Consider the following 21,284-nt stretch of genomic DNA (forward strand, 5'->3'; position numbering starts at 1 on the left):
CTACATTTTGATAAACATTGTCAAATTTTCTTCCCTGGAGGTCATACCATTTTTCATTCCCACCAGCAATGTATGAAAGTGCAACACACATATCACTATCTACAGTTTATATATGAGAAAGCCGAGGCACAGAAAATACAAAATTAACTGGTTAATAACATTTAGGCTGGACCTCAAACTTGTGCCTGGCTGTATTCCTCTCATTTGGTGTATATCAGCTAGTGATTTGCACTGTTACTTGTTTTATATATACATAGGCCTAAACTTTCTAAAGCTTTATTATAAACTCTTTAGGTTTATAACAAAGAGTTTCTAATAAACAGAGGCTGGTCAATCACAGGTGAGAGTAAGGGAAAAGGGAAACAGCATAGAAAAAGTTGGGAAACAAATGCAAGGCGATGCACTGTTATGAGGCCATTGCATTTGACAAGTCACATGAGACCCATTTGGGCCCTCAATAGGTGCTTCTGCTTGGCCACGAGGGATGGTTCCAGACAAGTAGTGTGGACAAGCCATGCCTTGGAGCAGTCCATGGATAGAAGATGGGAGAAGGAGTTTATCTGTTGCCCTGCTCCCATTCCCTCCTCACATAGCGGGGATAACACACTGCACTTTCTTTCTTTCTTTCTTTCTTTTTTTTTTTAAATAGAGATGAGGTTTCTCGATATTGCCCAGGCTGGTCTTGAACTCCGGAGCTCAAGCAATCCACCTACCTTGGCCTTCCACAGCACTGGGATTACAGGTGTGAGCCAAAACGCCTGGTCTCACACTACACTTTTGAGTTGTGTTGCTCAGCCCTCTCAGCAGCTCCTGGAGAAGCCAGATTTCAAGCTCTGCAGTGCCTAGAAATGGTGCGAGGAACACAGAGTGGGTCACTGCAGGGTCTTGGAGATAGGTGAAGCTAAGAGAGTCTGATGAGGCCACATAAGATGTTTTTCTTTTTCTTTTTTCTTTTTTGAGATAGGGTCTCACTCTGTCATCTAAACTGGAGCACAGTGGCACGATCTTGGCTCACTGTAACCTCTGTGTCCTGGGCTCCAGCAATCCTCCTACCTCAGCTTCTTGAATAGCTGGTATTACAGGTGCATACCATTACACCCAGCTAATATTTTATAATTTTTGTAGAGACAGAGTTTCACCATCTTGTACAGGCTGGTTTTGAACTCCTGGGCTCAAGCAATCCATCTGCCTTGGCCTCCCAAAGTGCCGGGATTACAGCTGTGAGCCACCACGCCCAGCCAAGATGTTTTTAATACAGGTATTTCCTTGTATGTCTTTAATTTTGGGCTTTATACCTAAAACGTGCTCAACAAATTATGTGTGTGTGTTTTTTTTTTTGCAATTTATTTATTGAAAATTTATACATATATTGTTTGGCTGTAGAATTCTAAAATCATATTTTCCAAAATGTTTTTATTCCAAATCATAGAATAATTATAGCAAAGGAATACATAAGTCATTCAATTTGCTTCTCAATGTGTTAAACACAGACAGAATTGTTTGCTCATTTGGTAAACATTACCTCATCTGCTTCTTCACCTTCTTCATCATAAACATCATCATCAACTTCAATAGCTTCTCCAGTCAAGTATGACACTGATCTTGGGATTATACACTCATGTAAAAAGTGACCTATTTTGAAGTCTGTGCATCATCTCCACTCTCAGGAACTTCAGGAGGGGCAAAAAAATTAAAGAAAGAGTCACTGGAAACTGTGTTAGTCACAGTACGAACTGTCCCTCTTCCCTTGTTTTTCTGCTGCTTCTTAAGTTTTCAAAGTGACATCCTTTCCTTTTTTCCAATCTGTCTGGCACTCTGTACAACCCATAATTTCTGGTCCATCAAAAGAAAAGGGATCAAAATCATCTGGTTCTGACCTCTTCCTGTATGTGTTTGTTAGCACTTCATTTGTAAAATAGTCATTGGGTTCAAAGTGAAACTCTAAGACAAAACTCATAGGCTGGCCAGCAGCTGAGAGCTTCACTTTAGTATCTTTCAAGTGTTTCAGAATAGGTTCATCATGTTGCTGAACCATATCACTGAACAAGTCAACATTCTTAAAAACAGTTAACCAAAATTCAAGAATTCCTTTGGGGTCTTCTTTTTCTTCATCCTTTTTCTCATCTTCGATCTTGGCCTTTTCTTCCAACTCCTCCGAAATCTCATCTTCTTTATCTGATTTCCATTCACATTCTTCTTCCGTGGGTTCATCAATTGCATTAATAATCTCAAATCGCTTGTCAAGTAGAGGCTGATAGAGAACAGCATACTTCCTTTCAAGATTGTGAACTTCCTCATAGAATTTGGTTTCTATCTGTGCACATGTAATTTAACTTGCAGGTTTTTTTTTTTTTTTTTTTTTTTTTTTTTTTTTTTTTTGAGACGGAGTCTCGCTCTGTCACCCAGGCTGGAGTGCAGTGGCCAGATCTCAGCTCACTGCAAGCTCCGCCTCCCGGGTTCACGCCATTCTCCTGCCTCAGCCTCCCGAGTAGCTGGGACTATAGGCGCCGCCACCTCGCCCGGCTAGTTTTTTTTTTTTTTTGTATTTTTAGTAGAGACGGGGTTTCACCGTGTTAGCCAGGATGGTCTCGATCTCCTGACCTCGTGATCCGCCCGTCTCGGCCTCCCAAAGTGCTGGGATTACAGGCTTGAGCCACCGCGCCCGGCTAACTTGCAGGTTTTTGAGAGTATTCACTCGTCTTTTAACTACCCTAAGCAGGCTTTCAATGTATCCTGTTGGTGTTTCTACCAGACCATCAAGTCTTTCTTGAAGGGCTGCAAGAATCTGAGGATTCTGCATCATCTGAAGAGTTAGCTGACATGCTTTGATTTTTGTTTCTTCACCAGTTTCTTCTTCTTGTAGTTCTTCAACATCATCCAAATCTTGATCAAGTTCAGATTGTCAATGTCTGCCATGTTGTAAGAACTCCAAATGTCGGCGGCCAGTATGGGGAGCCAGGAGACCTGAGCTGCACAGGCAGTGACTCAAGGCAGCAGTGGTGGCAGGAGGAGCAGGAGGTGGCACCGTGAGCAGATGGTGCTAAAAAAGAACCGAAGTTTTTTAACTGATCAATTTATTTGAAGTGATATTAATAAAAATACTTCCCATTATTGTAGGGAGACATTAATGTATAATAATTAAGAGTTCAGCCTCTAGACACAGACTACCTGAGTTTTAATATGAGCTCTGACACTGATTAGCTATGTGACTGTTGTCAATGCACTTCATGTCTCAGTTTTCTCATTTGTAATAATGGGACTAATGCTTAAAATAATACTTGGTGCACAGAAGGAACTACATAAGCATTAACTGTTATTATAAATAGCTTTTATCCAGTGTTTGCTACTTGCCAGTCACTGTATTAAGTGCTTTGTGTGTCATCTCAATTAATCCTCCCAGCAAACCACTGAAGTAGGTCCTATTAACAACTCTATATGAGGTATTATTACTCTTTACAAATGATGAAGTCACTTACTACTTTACAAATGACGAAATCAAGACTCCAAGAGTTTAAGTTATTTGACCAACATCAAATAAGGTACAGTCAGAATGTGATACAAGTTTGTGGACTCTAGTTACTCTATTATGTTATTCTTGGAGAACGAATTTTAACATGTATTTAGTATTATAAAAGCACCCACTTCAGGCCTGGAATGTATTAAATGTCACTTAGTATCTAACAACCTTCCCACCTCATCCCTGAGGACTTGAATACTTGGCTCATGGTATTTCACTTAGCAGTCTCTCAGTTCCTTCAATATGTCCCCTGATGGCATAAATAGCTACACCACATCATCTACCAGCACCGGTTAGCATACTAGAGCTAATCATTACCTGGAACTATTCTACTTCTGAAATGGTAAACTCTGGTTATTATCAAAGACCTCTTGGTTCTTTCTTACTCAATCCTGTAACAACAGCTCTTTAATCTCATACATATCTCCTTTTCTTTAATCTGTCATTTCTTCCAGTCTATTATTCTTCTCAAACCTCTTCCACCTTTTCCACTGCCTAGATTCTATGATTGATGATTTAAATATTTTCTTAACAATACCATGTGTTATTTTCCTTCTTGTACAACCCCCAGAAAAACTTCAAAATTGGGTTGGTGTTATGCTTTTCCCCTTCTACCTGAATGATTACATTTTGATGGAGAAAACCACATAATCATGCAAGCTCCATCACTATACACTAATGTTCTCCAACCTCAGCCAGGACCTCAGCATCACTTATCAATTCTCTGATTTTTCAACTCTCATTTTTCCTAATGACTATTCCAAACCTTCACCACCTTCTTCAAGCATCCTTCTCAAGTCCCATACCTTGAGTTCAGTAAACAACCTTTGCTCCAAATTCATCAAGATAATTGGGGGCGTTAGTTATTGGAGTTTCAGAGATCCATCCTTGGCTACAACTTTCTGGTTCCATATTCTTCCTGAGAGATCGCTTCCACTTTAATGGTATAAACACTACTTTATGCTGATGACTTTTAAATCTGTATTTCCACTTGGAGTTCTCTACCTAGTGGACATCTGTGGTTGGAGGCCCCATAGTGTCTTAGTCTGTTTCTGCTGCTATAACAAAATGCCTTAAATTGGGTACTTTTTAAGCAACAGAAATGTATTTCTCATAGTTCTGGAGGTTAGGAAATCCAAGTTCAAGGTGTCTGTAGATTCAGGGTCTGGTAAGTGCCTGCTCCTTACAGATGGTGACCTCTCTGTGTCCTCCCATGGCAGAAGGGACAGAAGGGGCTGGCTAACTCCTTGAAGCCCTTTTATAAGGTCATGAAGCTTGCTCATGAGGGTTGTTCTCATGACTTAGTCAGTTTCTAAAGTCCTCACCTCTTAATACTATCATATTGACAATTAAGTTTCTTTCTTTTTTTAGATGGAGTCTCACTCTGTCACTCAGGCTAGAGTGCAGTGGTGCAATCTTGGCTCATAGAAACCTCCACCTCCTGGGTTCAAGTGATTCTCCTGCCTCAGCCTCCTGAGTAGCTAGGACTATAGGCATGCGCCACCATGCCCGGCTAATTTTTTGTATTTTTAGTAGAGATGGGGTTTCACCATGTTGGCCAGGCTGGTCTCGAACTCCTGACCTCAAGTGATCCTCCTGCCTCGGCCTCTTAAAGTGCTGGGATTACAGGCATAAGCCACCACACTGGCCAACAATTAAGTTTCAACATATGAATCTGGGGGAACACATTTAGATAACAGTATACAGGTACCTCAAATTCAAAAGGCTCCAAATTGAACACGTGATTGTTTCCCTGAAACCTGTATGTTCTGCAGGACATTACTCTCTTTCTAGGTGCTGTGGGGGTAGGAAGAGTAACCACTCTCCATCAAAGCTAGCAGGCTGGGCTCATCCTTGAGTCCTTTCTCTTCTTTACCTTCCACATGCAATCAGTTTCAAGTCCTGCCAAAATTTCCTCATGTTCTTGAAGTTTATCCCCACTTCTCTGTCCTTATTACTATCTTCCTAGTTCACTCTCTTGATTGAATTAAACTGCTTGCACTACTTCAAAGCTTCCAAATTTTTTGACCTCAGGCTTGGCTCCCTCAAATCTATCTGCAAAAGATCACTGTTGCTAGGCGATCTTTCTAAGCACAAATCTGACTACATCACATTCCCACGTAAAATCCTGCATGGACTCCCCATTACCTGCAGGATGAAGTCCGAGCTTCTTGGCATGACACACACGGCCATCTGTGACCTGGTTTCAGCTTCTTTCTGCAGTGCCTTCACTTACCAATCCCTACCTGACCCCTCACACTTAGGCCACAAAGAAGAGCTTGCAGTTCCCTTGATCTACAGTGTATTCATAATTGCTTGCCTCTATTACTTTTCTTTCTTTCTTTCTTTCTTTTTTTTTTGAGACAGAGTTTCACTCTGTCGCCCAGGCAGGAGTACAGTGGCGTGATCTCAGCTCACTGCAACCTCTGCCTCCCGGGTTCAAGCGATTCTCCTGCCTCCTGTCTCCAGAGTAGCTGGGATTACAGGCACCTGCCACCATGCTCGGCTAATTTTTGCATTTTTAGTAGAGATGGGGTTTCACCATATTGGCCAGGCTGGTCTCAAACTCCTGATCTCGTGATCCGACCGCCTCAGCCTCCCAAAGTACTGGGATTACAGGCGTGAGCCACTGTGCCTGGCCACGCCTCTGTTACTAATGTTCCCTCTGCCTAGACCATCTTTCCACTCCTTGATCTTTATCTAGCCAACTCCTACTATCCTTTAAGACTTAGATCGTGGGTCACTTTTGGTAAGACTTTCTCGGCAAGCCTTTCTCTCAAGCTCCATACAGGGTAGGCAACACTGACCTTGTGTTCACACAGCTCCCTGTTCATTGCACTGAAGATGTCTCCTTGTACTTATCCGTGTGTGTATCTGTATCACAGTTAGATTGTGAGCTCTTTGAAGCGTGGGACGGCACATTGTTTCTTAACGTTGAACAAATGGATGAATGATTCATTAATGAAAAACTGTTTTACACCTGAAATGATTTCTCCGCTTTACAAAAAAAGGGGGAGAGGAAGTAATTAGTATCAACAAACATGGTGATTATTTCTCAGTCTGACTATGATTAACAGCAGGTATAGTGAATTCAAATGGCACTGTGAGATCTGGAGGTGCGCAGAGTGCATTGTGTCCCAGGAGAAGAACCTGGAATTCTCTGCAGCCACAATAAACTTGCAAGACTTCTATTACATCCACACAAAACTCTCATTTGAGTTAAATCCTTTATGTTTATAGAAAGTCTTACTCGCTGAATGAAAGATCGTTTACTATACCTTGTTAATAACATAGAGATTCTTGGTCTCAATAAGTGAACAATGGAACAGTGGACAACAAACTAGAGTTAAGAGTTTTTTCCGGCTGGGTGCCGTGGCTCACGCCTGTAATCCCAGTACTTTGGGAGGCCGAGGTGAGTGGATCACCTGAGGTCAGGAGTTCAAGACAAGCCTGGCTAACATGGCAAAACCTCGTTTCTACTAAAAATACAAAAATTAGCCGGGTGTGGTGGCACGTGCTGTAATCCCAGCTACTCGGGAGGCTGAGGCAGGAGAATTGCTTGCACCTGGGAGGTGTAGGTTGCTGTGAACCGACATCGCGCCAGTGCACCCCAGCCTGGGCGACAGAGTGAGACTCCGTCTTAAAAAAAAAGTGTGTTTGTTTTTTTTCCTTCCTGTACTGTCTTTCTTTCCAGGGGCTTCACAAAAACCCTGAATCTAGCTAATGCAGAAAGGTAACCTGTTTGAACAATACCACACTTCCAAGCATTTCTTTTTAAAATTCACGTAAGGAGGTAAGGGAGGACTGGCATATTTCTCCTGAAGTTCAGTATCGAGTATTTATAAACTTAACTATTATTAAGGCTCCTTTTGTAGTTAAACTAATAGTAAGCAATGATGATGGGGAAAAAAGAGCTAACTGCTAATAATAATAATTGATAAAGAAGTTACAGTCCTTGAATGCCCACTGAGTGGCAGGTGCTTTTCACAAAGTATCATATTTATGCCTTACAGCATCCTTTGAACAGAAATTTATTTTTCCTTTTTCTGTTTGAACAACTGAAGTTCACTGAGCTCAGATAACTTGGGGCAGGTCCAACGGACGAGTTGGGAAGACTCTGGGGCCAAAGGCCACCAGGCCACACCACGCCTCTCCTAGCCCTGAGTTTTGCTACCTGCTTGCGTGCATGTGCAGGCAGGGCGGGTGGGTGGTGGGTGAGGAATCAGATGAAGCCGCCTAAGGAACTAAACATGTGGAGTGGTGGAAAGGCGAAGGAGGTATAAGCAGTGGGCCGCTGGAACCCTAAGAGAGACTAGGCAAGAACCGGGAGAAGAGATGCACCGGTTGGCGGCTCAGAGAACTTAGGTAGAGAGGCGAGGGGCGGGGCCGGAGCGAAACTGGGGCGGGGCCTCGGGGACGGAGTCGACCATTTGGGGACTTGCCAGAAGAGCCGCCTCTCCAGGGGAATGAAAGGTGAGGGGAGCGTGAGTACAGGCATGATGGGAATCTCCGTGACTTGCTAAGGCAACTCATCCTTACCTATCCTACACCCGAGAATAGACTCTTCTATGCTCCCCTGGGGGTATCTCTCTTGCAGAGTAGGCAGGTCAACGACGGGGAGAGGGTCCTGCAGAGAGCGTGCCCCCCTCCGCCACTTGGTACGACCCGTGCCCCCGCCGCTGATCTGGCAGGCTGCGCGCGCACCCTTCGGCGGGGCTCGGGCTGGCGGGGCGCAGCGGCCTCTACGGCCCGCCTCCGTCTGCTTCTCCCCGGTCCCTCCTCCCGCTGCTCGCGTGCTCCGGGCCGGCCCAGCACCCGCCGAGTTACGCGCCCGCGCTCCTCGGCGGGGAGGAGCGCGGCCGCGGGGGCGCGCCCCGGTGACTCCGCCCCCCCAGCTCCCCTCCCCTGAGCCCGGGAGCCCGGCTCGCGCGGCTAGGTGCGAGGAGACCCGGGACCCCACGCCCGCCCGCCCTGCCCAGCGCCCCCGCCCCGGCGTGCGAGGCGCCGCTCCCTCCTCTGCCCTCCGCGGTGCATGGAGGGGCCCGTTCGGATCGCAGCCGCCGCCACCGTAGCCGCCGCCGCGCGCGCGCGAGGGGATGACCTGGGGGTGGCTTTCCGAGCCGGCTGCCGCGCAGGAGGTCTGGAGACTTAGCCAGCCCCGCGGAGAGGTGCGGGGGCGGGGGTCCCGCCGCAGGGTTGGAGGCGGGGTGGCGCGCGGGCACTGGGCTTGGGGGGGGCCTTGGCTTAGGGGGCGGGCTGGCGTTCCTCGGAGGGCGTGGGGGTCCAGGGCTGCGCGCGGGGTTTGGATGCTGATGCGTGCCCGGCGGGGAGCCCCGGCGTTCCGCGTCCTCGGGGGCTCGGAGCCACCTCGCGGGAGGAGGCGGGGTGAGGTGTCAGTGACACGACGAAACCTCTTCTTGACGATGGTCCTCGGGGGCAGGTGAGATGCCGCAGAGTGGGGAGCTAGGGCGCCCGGGCGTTTTTCCAAAGGAGCCAGGTCCCTGGCCTCTCTCAACCTCCATCCCCGCAGAGCGCCCGCGAGAGACAGTGATTTATGTGTAGGGAGAAGCAGGAGAAATTTCCTGCACAATGTATCTTTCTCTGCCTTCACAAGACTCAGTGACTTCCCAGCCCCAGGGAGTGTATTTTTCCTTCTCCTCTGTAAAGCTTTCTGTGGATTGCATTATCATTTGCTAAATACATTTACAGCTCGCTATTTATTTCAGTCGGCAGCTTCCAGACCTTTGTTGCTTTCTCTCCACATCTAGGAATTTCAGCAATAAATCACTGAGGGGGATAGATAGACTCTCTTGCCCTTCCCTTCATTGTTCTCCCTAACCCCACCAAATCAGGTGGAAGGCTCTCCAAAAGGAGCTGTTTCCAGAGTGCCTGCCCTTCCTCATCAGGACGACAGAGGGTGGCAGGTGCTTTAAGGGCAGAGGGCTTTGCAGTGGGAATCCAGAATTTAGGGAACCTCATCAACAGAAAGTCTGCCTTTGTGTCCCAAACCAGACACATTGAAAAACGGGAGGTTGGACTAAAAGCTCACATGAGATTTATTTTCAGGCCCATGCCAGTAAAGATGAAAGAGGCCAAGTCAGAGAATTCTGATTCCTTTCTGCGCTGATAACATAACGCTCACATTCCCAACTGACACTTGGCATACCGAGTGGACAGTGTCTCCAAGGAGAGGAAAGTGAGGAGGATATTAGAAAATGAAATGAGTTTATTGTCAGCATAATTCTAAACATTCTATGACGTTTGATAGTCACCCTCAGTCTATTTTTAGCTGAAAATTTGGGGATAGTTCAACTTTTAGGATAAGATGAAAGAAAACCTTCAAAAAATTTTCTAGAAATTTTAAATTAGTGCTTAACTAGAAAGCATTCTTCGGAACCCGAAAGCATCAAATACTGCAGTCTCTGTTATGCACATGTTGAAATGAACTGCCTCACACTTGAAGTTATATGAGAAGGATGGAGAAAACCTGTTTCATTTTGTAAAGACGTGCCCTGGGTGTATGTTTGGCAGTGTGTAGAACAGAAACATTTATATTTCTATTAAGAAACACACAAATGTATATTGTTTAACTTTCATGCAAAAACTTCCCAGTGTTTGGGGAATCTGTCTTTCTTTGAATGGTTTAGTCAACCAGGAAAATCAGTTACTAGAGGTACTGTGCTGTTGTTTGTGTAATAACTCACTTGGGATGCTTTGATTGATTGCCATGGTTCTCATCAACCTCCTCTTCTGTGCAAAGTACTTAAACAGCTCTGACTCTCAAGCCTTCAAGTACAAAGAACCCTTAGGACTTGGATACTGATCTAGCTTGTGTAGCTTGGCTTCTAAATCTATCTTATGCCTTGCTTTCTTTGCAGGTGGTTTGACTTTGCAGGAAAGGAATTAAGTTCACTTTAAGATAGGACTTGCTGCCCCAGATCGTCGAGGTATATACAGATGAAGGCAGTAGGTGGGAGTAGGAACTTCTGTCCTAGGGCTTTGCTCTAAAGAGGGCAGGTAAAAATTTGTTGACTATTTATTTCTTGGGCTTTCTTCTTCTTTTCCCACTTTGCCCATCTGCCTTCATGACTTTGTAGACAATTTCATGTATGGTTTTGTCGACATGTGAGTTGAAGTAAAATTTTCCTTCTGTAGAATTTTTTTTTTTTTTCGCGAACATTTAGACTAAAAATTGGTGATTGTTTCTAAGTTAAATGCTAGGGAAATGATTTCAGAAATTAAATATTATCTTAGTAAAAATCAGGGAAGGGTTAGAAAATAAATAATGAATTGAAAAATATGTTGCTTTAACATGTAATGACATGAGCCAGTGCCCTGTGATCAGCTGTGGCATGATGTAGAAGTATGGGTAAGACAACACAGTGGAGCTGTAGATGAGCTGTGTACATGGTAGCCCCCCCCTTTAAGTAAATGAACTTAATACAAACTAATTAGATTAGAAACAGAATTTGGAGTCTGATTGCCAAATATGTTGCTTTGAAGGACTTGCTTTCTTACAGTATTTTTTTGATGGGGAATTTTTTTCAAGAAATTTCGTGAACTTGAATTCGAGAATGTTTTATTTTTACTTAAATTTTTATATTGTGTGTAAACATTCCATGTGATAAGTTTTTGTTGTGTATTTGGCACTAATTCACTTTCAACAGCACAGGGGAGGGCTTTACTTGATTCTCTTCTGTTAAAAATAAGGGATGGTGTATGGAATATTCTTAATGTCCCTTGAAAAATATTGGATTACAATTAAATGAAAAACTGGTTTGTTGGTTTTTTTTTTTTAATCCTTCAAGTTTTCCCTCATTGTTTGTGCTCTTTCCTTCATTGTCAGGCTTAAAACATACAGTATCATTGTCATCTGTCCCCTGAATAATGGTCCTGAGGTGATATTATTAATGTGGCTTTTTAAAATCAAGCTAATTATACTTGCCTAAAAGAGCCACATGTGTGTGATTCTAGCTGCCTGGTGCCTTTTAAGAGCCCTGGAGACAAGCTAGTGAATAGAGCTGAAAATTCATTCTGTATTTGATTAAATGGAACAGACTCGCTGCTCCTTACCCCAGCAGGGGCTATGAGATCTCTTGATCCCCGAAGCGGCTCCAAGACCCTGGGAATTCCATTAGCGAGCACCTGAGGAATTTCTGCCCTGCAGTGCCTTTTTTGTATGTGTGTATGTGTGTGTGTGTGCAGAGGGAGTGGAGCAGAGCGGGGATTGGGGGAATGTGGGCAGGGGGGAGTTGAGGGGGTGGAGGGAAGGCTACATTAGAAGACTCCATATGTTGGCAGATCTAAAATCAAGGCATGACTTAACAGCTTATCTTGTAAGAGAAAAGCCTAACCCAAAGGCAGATTGCTAGTCCAGACTTTATTACAAGCAGGACTGCAGTGATGTGTGTTTAGCACTGAAGTGAACTCCAGTGTAAGGACAGAAAGTGGCTTCTCTGCTTTCCCTCTGAAGCACAAGCTTATACACGTTGCAGACTTGGTAAGTTTTCTTTGAACGATCTTTTGATAAATATGTAAAATTATCTTACTGTTTGGTCTTGCCTGTAAACGCTGATGTATCGTTTTAGTAACTTTCAAACGGAGAGCAAAATCAAACTTCATGTGAAACAAATTGTTTTGCAGTGATGAAATGCTTGTTTGAATAGGCATATTTTAGTTTACTCTTGATAGAATTTGATTGTTTCTGTTACATTATTATTATTACAGAATTCTAATTTAGATTATGTCTTTTCTGTTGTCTTTTTAGGAATTCTGTCATTTCTAGTGTTTTTGAGGCATTACTTTGCAGACTTGCTAGCAGCGCCAAGTAAATGAAAATATATCTGCCAACAACATTCTGTATAATCTTTGGAGCAACATTTTTGAGAAACATTAATGTGTCTTCCTTCCCAAGTCTCTCTTCCCCTGCCTCAAATAATGTTTGGGCACAGCCTTTTTTTCAGAATATTAGCCCAGTTTGTTTCTTGTGTACTTTTCAAGGAAGACTAGTTCCGAATGGTGGATAGTGTAGTTAATTGGTTTTCGTCTACGAAGAATGTGAATTCCAGTGCTCCTAGTTTTTAGCTAATGCAGAAAGCAGTAGCAGATTTGATGGTTCATTTGATATATTTTGTTTCCAAGTAAAATCATGTTGTAAATAGTGCACAGCCTTTTCCGTCCTACTCCCATGTAGCCCTCTGCCAAATTCTCACAATACAGTGTGTTTAGAAAATAAAGAAGCCTTTTTGAAGATATGTTTAGCTTTTTTTCCACCTTAATCCTGGGTGTTTCTCCTACTACTATGGCCAAATTGAAGGGACCCTGGAATGAATTGGAGTAAACACTGCAGTTTGTGCCTGTCGCACTCACAGCTGTTTAGTCGCTTTGCTGTGTGGTATATTTTGATGGTCAGAGAGAATAAAAAACTAGCCCAAAGAACATTTTGTTCTGCTGTATATCGGTTGGAATGTGAGTAGGGACTCCAGTGCTTAAGAGCCACTGATGTGCCTTTCATCTTACGTGAGAAAAAAATATATGGGTTATATTACTGAACTTAAGTTACATATTTTGTTTATGTTTTGTTACTTGGAACTGTGAGGCCGATTTTGTTTTGATATTACCCTAATACAAACAGGGAATTCGGAAGCTGACGCAGAGCTTGCTTTTCAGCTGTTCTCGTTCTAGACCAGCTCACCTCTTGTTATTTATGTGAGCCTGGGCAATGATCTTGACTTAAGCCTTGGGGGTCTTTATCTGTAAAATGGGGATAGTAACAGAAATTATGTCTTATTGTGGGATTAAATGTGATAATGAAAGTCAAGCACTTGGCATATAGTAAAACCTCTGTAAACGTTAGCTGCTGTTATTTTTATTAACTCCTCCTGTACGTGTAAGTGTATTACTTTGATCCAGAAGTGATCTCTTTGAAATATTCAATAATGAGTTCTCAGAAGCTAGTAATAGTGTGGGCACATGGAACACTACAGCTTTCTTAAATTTGCAGTTGAAACTTAGAAGGCAGTTGGACATCATGTGTTATTTTTTTCCAGTTGAGGTGTAACATGGTAATATACACAAGTGTACAGCTAATGTATACTAAGTGAACAGCTAGATGAATTGTTACATATGCACATGTCTGTGGTAAGCAGTACCCAGATTGAGATATAGAACATTTCCTTGGCCTTAGAAGGCTCCCTGGTGCCCATCCAGGCAACCCTCCCTCTTGCTAGCAGGCGGCAGCTATTTTGACGAAATAGAATACATGAGTTTTGCCTGTTCGTGAACCGTATGAAAATGGACTCCTACAGTATATAGTCTATGTCGGAGTTCCTGCGCTGCTCAATATTGAGCATTATAATAGACACAAGCCTGTGAGATTTGTTCATGTTATTGAATAACTTTTATTTATGTATATAGTACTAATTCATGCTTTTAAAATTGTTGTAGAGTCTTTTGTGCAGTTTGAAATTCGTAGTAATTCATTTTATTGGCACGTTGGAGGAAAAAAGAAAACACTTCTTCCCGCATTACTAGAAAATCAGATCCCAATGGCTATCTTAGGAAAACAACCATGACCTCATTTTTATTCACAGAACTGGATTTATTCACTACTTGCAGGTATAATTACCTTCAGTTACAATTCCATAAATCAAATGCTTTGAAAACTGTATTCATTTTTATGTGTGTGTTTTAGGAGGAAGCCTCAAAATAGGGGAAAAGGACCATCTAAGGTAGCTTATATCCTTCATGCTTAGGATTAAATGCCGTAATCAACACTTAGCGTTGTACAGAAGTAACCACCAGCCTAGCATTAGTGTAATATTCTTTGAGTTTAAAATGAAACACTACAATGCTTTTCTGAAGAAAAAAAAAGAAGTCCACCATAAAAGGACGAAAGTAGAGCTAGGATGTTATACTGCAGGAGGATTGTGAAGAACAGGACCAAGCACTTATATCAGGATGAAGAGTTTTGGCCACTCACCTGTTAACAATTGTGGCCAGGCTATGCCTATACATTTAGAATTTCTGTTTGTATTGTTGAAATTGTCAAATAGGCTAAATAAAATTTATTTCACAAACAGACAAGATGATTCAGTAGATGAATCAGAAGGGTTTTTGTTTGTTTGTTTTAAATTTTGGAAGGGACTTTGGCTGCGGTTAATAGCTTGTATTTCTGTTATTGGAAATGTTGGTTCAGGATTTTCTGGGTGTTCTGCTTGAACACTAGCCATTTCTCTCCCAGGAGACATTGTATTTTTCAACATTTATAATTTTATTAAATCTGACTATTCATAGCTCTTGACACAAGGTCATTCTTCACGTACAGCCATATGCAGGGATGGGTTCCCCTGGACTGGAGAGGGACAAATTGTCCCCTTTTCTTCCTAAATCATACCATCCGTGGCCAGGATTTCAGTGGGGCTGGGAGTGTTGAAATAATGATACATGATTCATCTTTTGATCTATAGGCGCACTCAAAGATGCAGATTATATTTCAGAAGAAAGAAGAACTACCCAACAAATAGAGCTGCCTCATGTGAAACAGTGCTGTTTGGAAGGGACATGGGCTCCTGATTCCTGGAAGTGTTCTAGTGGCATTTGCAAAGGGTACTGTGGGAAGAATCTCTTCCTTGGGTGCGACATTGAACCAAATAACCTCTAAGGCGTTTGTAGGACTGAGGCTCCATGAAATAGGCTTTTATGGTGTGCCTAGGCTACATACCCACCACGTACCTGGTTTTGGAGGTAGGAAATATGTTAAAAGTTCCAAACAGCCATTAGATAAATACATTTTTTTAAACCAGCTCCAGTTTAAAGTTGGAGATTGCCTCAACTTGCTGGCTGTTTTCACTTTAAATGTAATCCTTAATTTATCACTAACAAGTAAATGTCAAATATTCTTTCCTCCTTACTTAAATAGGGACTTTTTCAATATTCTAATTGTACCAGTATCAGAAATGATAATACTTAAAAGTATAGCATATATTACCTTTTTATATAGGTATACATCTGAAGCCATTTGTTGGCCCAGTTATTTATTCATTCCTACAACAGATTATACGTAAACATTAATAAATGCCCCTCTTGTCCTTCCTCCACTGCAACTTTTCTAAACTTGAGTTACAAGAGAGATAGATAACTTATATAGGGGGAAAAGGCCGATATCAGTGACTTATCCAAGTATCAAAACCATATTCAAGATATTTTCTGGGATCCATAGATATTTAACCATGTACATATCTTGTATCCGTAAATATAGTACTTTATGATATTTAAAATGATGGAAGGAATTGTGGAATCCTGATTCACCAAAATAGTGTTTTCTCCATTTTATAAAACAGAAAAGTATATTGAGTTTTTACTGTTTTAGATTTATGTATGCCCATCAATACCAATTCCATCCTCCCTGTAGCTGAGAAGTGGGCCTTCTTTATCTCTTCTCTGTTACCATTACTTTACCCCTCCATCCTCCTTCTCAAACTTTGGGAGAGGGACAGAGGAGATTCAGCAGGTGAGATGAAAAAAATGCCTTTGCAACTCCTGCTTAAACTGCTACTAACTCATCCCCTTGTCTTCAGTCTTGGTTTGTCCCCTTCCAGATCATTGATTTTTCTTTCTTTTTTTTTTTTTTTTTTGAGACGGAGTCTTGCTCTGTCACCCAGGCTGGAGTGCAGTGGCCGGATCTCAGCTCACTGCAAGCTCCGCCTCCCGGGTTTATGCCATTTTCCTGCCTCAGCCTCCCGAGTAGCTGGGACTACAGGCGCCCGCCACCTCGCCCGGCTAGTTTTTTGTATTTTTTAGTAGAGACGGGGTTTCACGGTGTTAGCCAGGATGGTCTCGATCTCCTGACCTCGTGATCCGCCCGTCTCGGCCTCCCAAAGTGCTGGGATTACAGGCTTGAGCCACCGCGCCCGGCCCCAGATCATTGATTTTTCTTACATTTTGCCTGAGTAATGATCTTTCTGAAATGTAAATGTGGTCATGTGACTGCTTTCATTAAAATCCTTTCAAGTCCCTGAATTGCTCACTTATTGAAGCCCAGGTCTTTAATTGGATATACAGTGTTATATGCCTACTGGAAGCTTCTGCCATCCCAGCTACTTTGCCTTCCATGAATATACCATGCTTTCTCACAGGCTGGAAACACATGTCTCCTGGCACTGATACGGTATCATAATTGCATACACGTTGGTCTCCCCCTTATTCCTAAGGACAATGTGATTTTCCCCTGTGTACATTGGCCTGCCCACTCCTTTCTTTGCACTCTGCTGAACAAGTCCTAAACACTCAGATATCCTGGATGGCATTAATGTGCATTTGAATTTCTGGGTGAGGGGGTGTGCTCAAGTGCATGTTCTGATGCAGTAGGTCTGGGGTGAGGCCCAATATTCTCCCTTTCTAACAAGTTTCCAGATAATCCTGATGAGCTGGGTGGAACACACTGAGTAGAAAGATGCTGAACCGTCTTCTCTAGGTCCATGAATGATTTCAACACACAATGTTGCTCTTAAAAATTCAGTGACATTGCCGGGCGCGGTGGCTCAAGCCTGTAATCCCAGCACTTTGGGAGGCCGAGACGGGCGGATCACGAGGTCAGGAGATCGAGACCATCCTGGCTAACACAGTGAAACCCTGTCTCTCCTAAAAAATACAAAAAACTAGCCAGGCGAGGTGGCGGGCGCCTGTAGTCCCAGCTACTCCGGAGGCTGAGGCAGGAGAATGGTGTAAACCCGGGAGGCAGAGCTTGCAGTGAGCTGAGATCCGGCCACTGCACTCCAGCCCGGGCGACAGAGCGAGACTCCGTCTCAAAAAAAAAAAAAAATTCAGTGACATCAATGACTCTCAAGTTCAGGGAGCGATACCACAGCTTCAAGTAGTGAAGATGAACGAAAGCTTTAGATAAAGAAAAAACAGTTACATGTGGAAGATACTAGGACACGCGTTATCAGGCTATTACTGGAATCCTTGTCAAATATTTTGAATATTTTAACAATTTTATATATTTAAAATGTATATAGTTGTTCTGTGCAACATTATTCAGTGCCCAGAGAGCTGATGTCATGTTTTGTCTTTTTGTATTTTACAGGGGTTCTTCTGGGTATGTAGGTACTAGAAAATATATTCTGGATTGTGTTTCTTGCCAGGAAAATTTGACAGTTACTGGCTTTTTACAGTATCAGAATAAAAGTAATTAGAATTCTTTATAGTTTGATATCTATTCAGTGAGTAATTGTGCACACTGCCTGGTTAGAGGTAAAATTGGCAAGGGGAATGAATGTTTATGGGATAAAATACTTCTTTTATCAGGCCATGAAATTACTGTAGTGACATCAGAACTTGGCAGTCTCTTATTCCAATAAAAAGAAAAATAGCATTGCAAGCTGGGGATAAGACATTTTTCCTGCCCATTTAATTTGGCTTCTTTTCATGATTTTGGCCTTAGGGTGTGTGTATAACAAAACAACAACACAGTGAATAACAGGCAGTAAGAATTAGGGAGTGAGCATGGTTTCAGCTGGAATGGACATAGTGTTTATGACTAACCTCTATTTCAGTCATTCTAATGGTCCCTCTCCTGTTGGTGACTATGAGAGTGTGAGAGTGGGTATGGGGAATCCTCATTTATAAAATGGGGTTAAACTTCACAATTTGGCTTGATATTACATAGCTTGCAATGTACTGAAAGCATCTGATACTGGCTCATAAAATGATCATGTGGCGGAATGTCTGAATGTGATTGTGTATGTGACCGTATAGTTTTGCTGGAAAGGTGCTATTTATCCCTCCATGTAAAAACACCAGTCCAATAATATCAGATTACCAATCAGAGCAGTTTGATTTGATTTAGTGTTTCCTCCTTCCCATTTCATCCTATGCACTGTTATTGTGAAATTAGATTTCTAGATATGACCATGATTTAATGACAACTCATTATCGGGATTTTGGTCTGGTGTCCTAACATCCAAGCAGTAGTTCCAGTAAACCTTGAGACTACTAAACCTGGAGGAGGTATTTTTATAGTTCTTAATAGATTATTAAACTCCTGAGTAGAGCCACACTGGAGTCTTAACTGCTATGTTGTACCCATGATTTACCTCCTGGGTGCATCTTACTGTGTGATCAACTTTTTAAATGAGGTCATTTTATTGTTTCTTCCATTAAATCTTGGATGTTCATCCAAAAGGAAATGGCAGGTTTTCTTCTACAGTAATAAGAATTATAGTGAGGTTCTGCTGAGTTGGTTCTGGTGGGTAAAAGTATATTTTACACCTAGTTGTAAATACAGTTGTCCCTCAATGTTCATGGGGGATCCATTCCAGGACATGATACCCCCTATTGCCTGTGGCTATCCAGATCTTTAGATGCTGAAGTTTCCTGTATTTGCATGTAACTTATGCACATCTTCCTGTTTAAATAATCTCTAGATTACTTATAATACCTTACACAATGTAAATGGCTGTTTTACTGTATATTTTAAAGGTTTTTTTGTTTGTTTTTCTTTTTTTTGAGACAGAGTCTTGCTCTGTTGCCCAGGCTGGGGTGCAGTGGCATGATCTGGGCTCACTGCAACCTCCGCCTCCCGGGTTCAAGCAATTCTCCTGCCTCAGCCTCCGAAGTAGCTGGGATTACAGGCACCTGCCACCATGCCTGGCTAATTTTTGTAGTTTTAGTAGGGACGGGGTTTTGCCATGTTGGCCAGGCTGGTCTTGGACTCTTGACCTCAAGTGATCCACCCACTTTGTCCTGCCAAAGTGCTGGAATTATAGGCATGAGCCACCATGCCTGGCCTGTATTATTTTTTATATTTTTATTTTCCAAATATTTTTGGTCTTTAGTTGGTTGAATCTGTGGATGAGGAACTGTGGATACCAAGTGTTGAGTGTGTATACTCAACGTATTTTCAAGTCACATTATAATTTGATGACAATTGTTGTGATCTCTAAATCAGTAGTTTGATTTCTATTTATTGAAAATTAGGCATACTTTCTTTTTTATAGTATGAGTCCTTTTTAGGGTTACAACAGAAATAAATAGATCACATTTCTACCCTGAGTTCCCAATTCCAAGCTCTAGTCACCATGTTTTAAATTATTTTGTATTTTAGTTGGGTTTCTCTCTTAAAAGAAATGACAGTAATGATGTTTTGACTGTATATAGGTCTTTTGTATAATTTTCATAATACATTTAGAGCTAAATTTTTTTTTGTTTGTTTTATTTTAATCCCATGGCTAACTAAAGCCAATTTTGAGTCATTATGAGATTGGCTGTTAATCATGGTCTCCTGTTAGGCTAGCAAACACAATTGATGTTATTTGTTATTTCTTTTGTGTTTGAGGATGCATTTTAAAAGAGCTATTGTTGGCCAGGTGTGGTGGTTCACGCCTATAATCCCAGAACTTTGGGAAGCTGAGGCAGGTGGATCACCTGAGGTCAGGTGTTTGAGACCAGCCTGATCAACATTGTGAAACTCCATCTCTACTAAAAATACAAAAAATTAGCTGGGCCTGGTGGTGGGTGCCTGTAATCCCAGCTACTTGGGAGGCCGAGGCAGGAGAACTGCTTGAACTCGGGAGGCAGAGGTTGCAGGGAGCCGAGATTGCGCCGTTGCACTCCAGCCTGAGCAGTAAGAGCAAGACTCTGTCTCAAAAAAAAAAAAAAGAAAAGAAAAAAAAAGCTATTGTTATAGCGGTTAGGTCTTACACTAATTTCACATTTGTTATTATGACAGCAGTCGCGGTGGGGGTTTTAATTATACAATACAGCTTGTGCAAAGATTTCATATCAATATTTTGTGGTGTCAGATAAACTTGAACTCAGGGTTTGGACTGCAGGCATCTTAGTAATGTTGATAGGAGTCTTGTAGCTAACTCCCAAAGTGGATTTCTAAATGTGAACCTTGGTAAATCCAGGCGAATGCTTTCCACCCCCCTTGAAAATAATATCCGAAATTATCTTTAAAAAAACACTGTTAGTGTTTTACTTGTTATTTTAGGGTGTCTCTTCCCAGATAGGCAGATTGTTAGGGAAAAGATAAGGAAGTGATTACCCTTATAGAGCAGAAACTATAGCACTTGGTTAGATTCACGTTTCCTTAGCTGTACATGTATACAGGACAATTAATTAGTTGTGATTATAGGTGTCAGCTGGCCAACCATGGAATCAAAGCAGTGGCCACCACATCTCAAATGCTACAGGCCTTTAACAACCAAGAACGAGAAACTGGTTTTTGAGTTTTTCATTTGTGCAATTAAGGATTTTTTTTCCTTCATGTTGAAATGTTGAATTTTTCCTGGAAAAAAAAAAAATTACATTGAGTAGGCGAAGTCCCCATTCGCTCGTAAAGGTTCTTTCTAATTCACTGAGAAATATTAGTGTCTTGTTTCCGATTCCCCTAGAGTGAATGTATGCTGCATGTGTACTTGGGCAATTGAACAATAACTAATATGGTGTCAAAGGAGTGAAGTATTGCTTTTTGCAGAGCCAGGCCCTTGTCTGTTTGTGTGCCCTGCAGACTATAAGAATGGAGCCTCCAGGGGACTGGGAAAGAAAAGTCCTGACCCAGGCTGTGCGTTGCGTGCACAGACGGGCTTAGGAGGAGCCACAGCACACCCCATCCTTGGTCCCGTGCTGAGGAGTTTGTATTTTGGCAATTACAAATCTTGTTTTGTGATTTTTTTTTTTTATTCTGTCTACAGAATAATTTTCTCCTTTCCTGTTTCCGATAGTGATCATTTCTTAAATAACTTTTATAGAGCCCTTTGTATTT

The 21,284-nt window shown here is 42.2% G+C and overlaps 1 protein-coding gene and 1 pseudogene across 1 annotated transcript in view; one reads left to right on the forward strand and one right to left on the reverse strand.

Annotated features, from left to right (window-relative positions):
• Nucleotides 1–1,504: 1,504 nt before the first annotated feature.
• LOC104653948 lies at nucleotides 1,505–2,931 on the reverse strand (annotated as a pseudogene).
• Nucleotides 2,932–8,341: 5,410 nt separating this feature from the next.
• The window catches only part of CDON (cell adhesion associated, oncogene regulated), a 102,288-nt gene continuing 89,345 nt past the window's right edge, over nucleotides 8,342–21,284 (forward strand). Inside the window, 1 exon segment of the mRNA XM_030918424.1 lies at nucleotides 8,342–8,685. The gene's annotated coding sequence lies outside the window, so the exon portion shown is untranslated.

The sequence above is a fragment of the Rhinopithecus roxellana genome, chromosome 15 (assembly GCF_007565055.1).
Source record: "Rhinopithecus roxellana isolate Shanxi Qingling chromosome 15, ASM756505v1, whole genome shotgun sequence".
In the NCBI taxonomy this organism is placed as follows: domain Eukaryota; kingdom Metazoa; phylum Chordata; class Mammalia; order Primates; family Cercopithecidae; genus Rhinopithecus; species Rhinopithecus roxellana.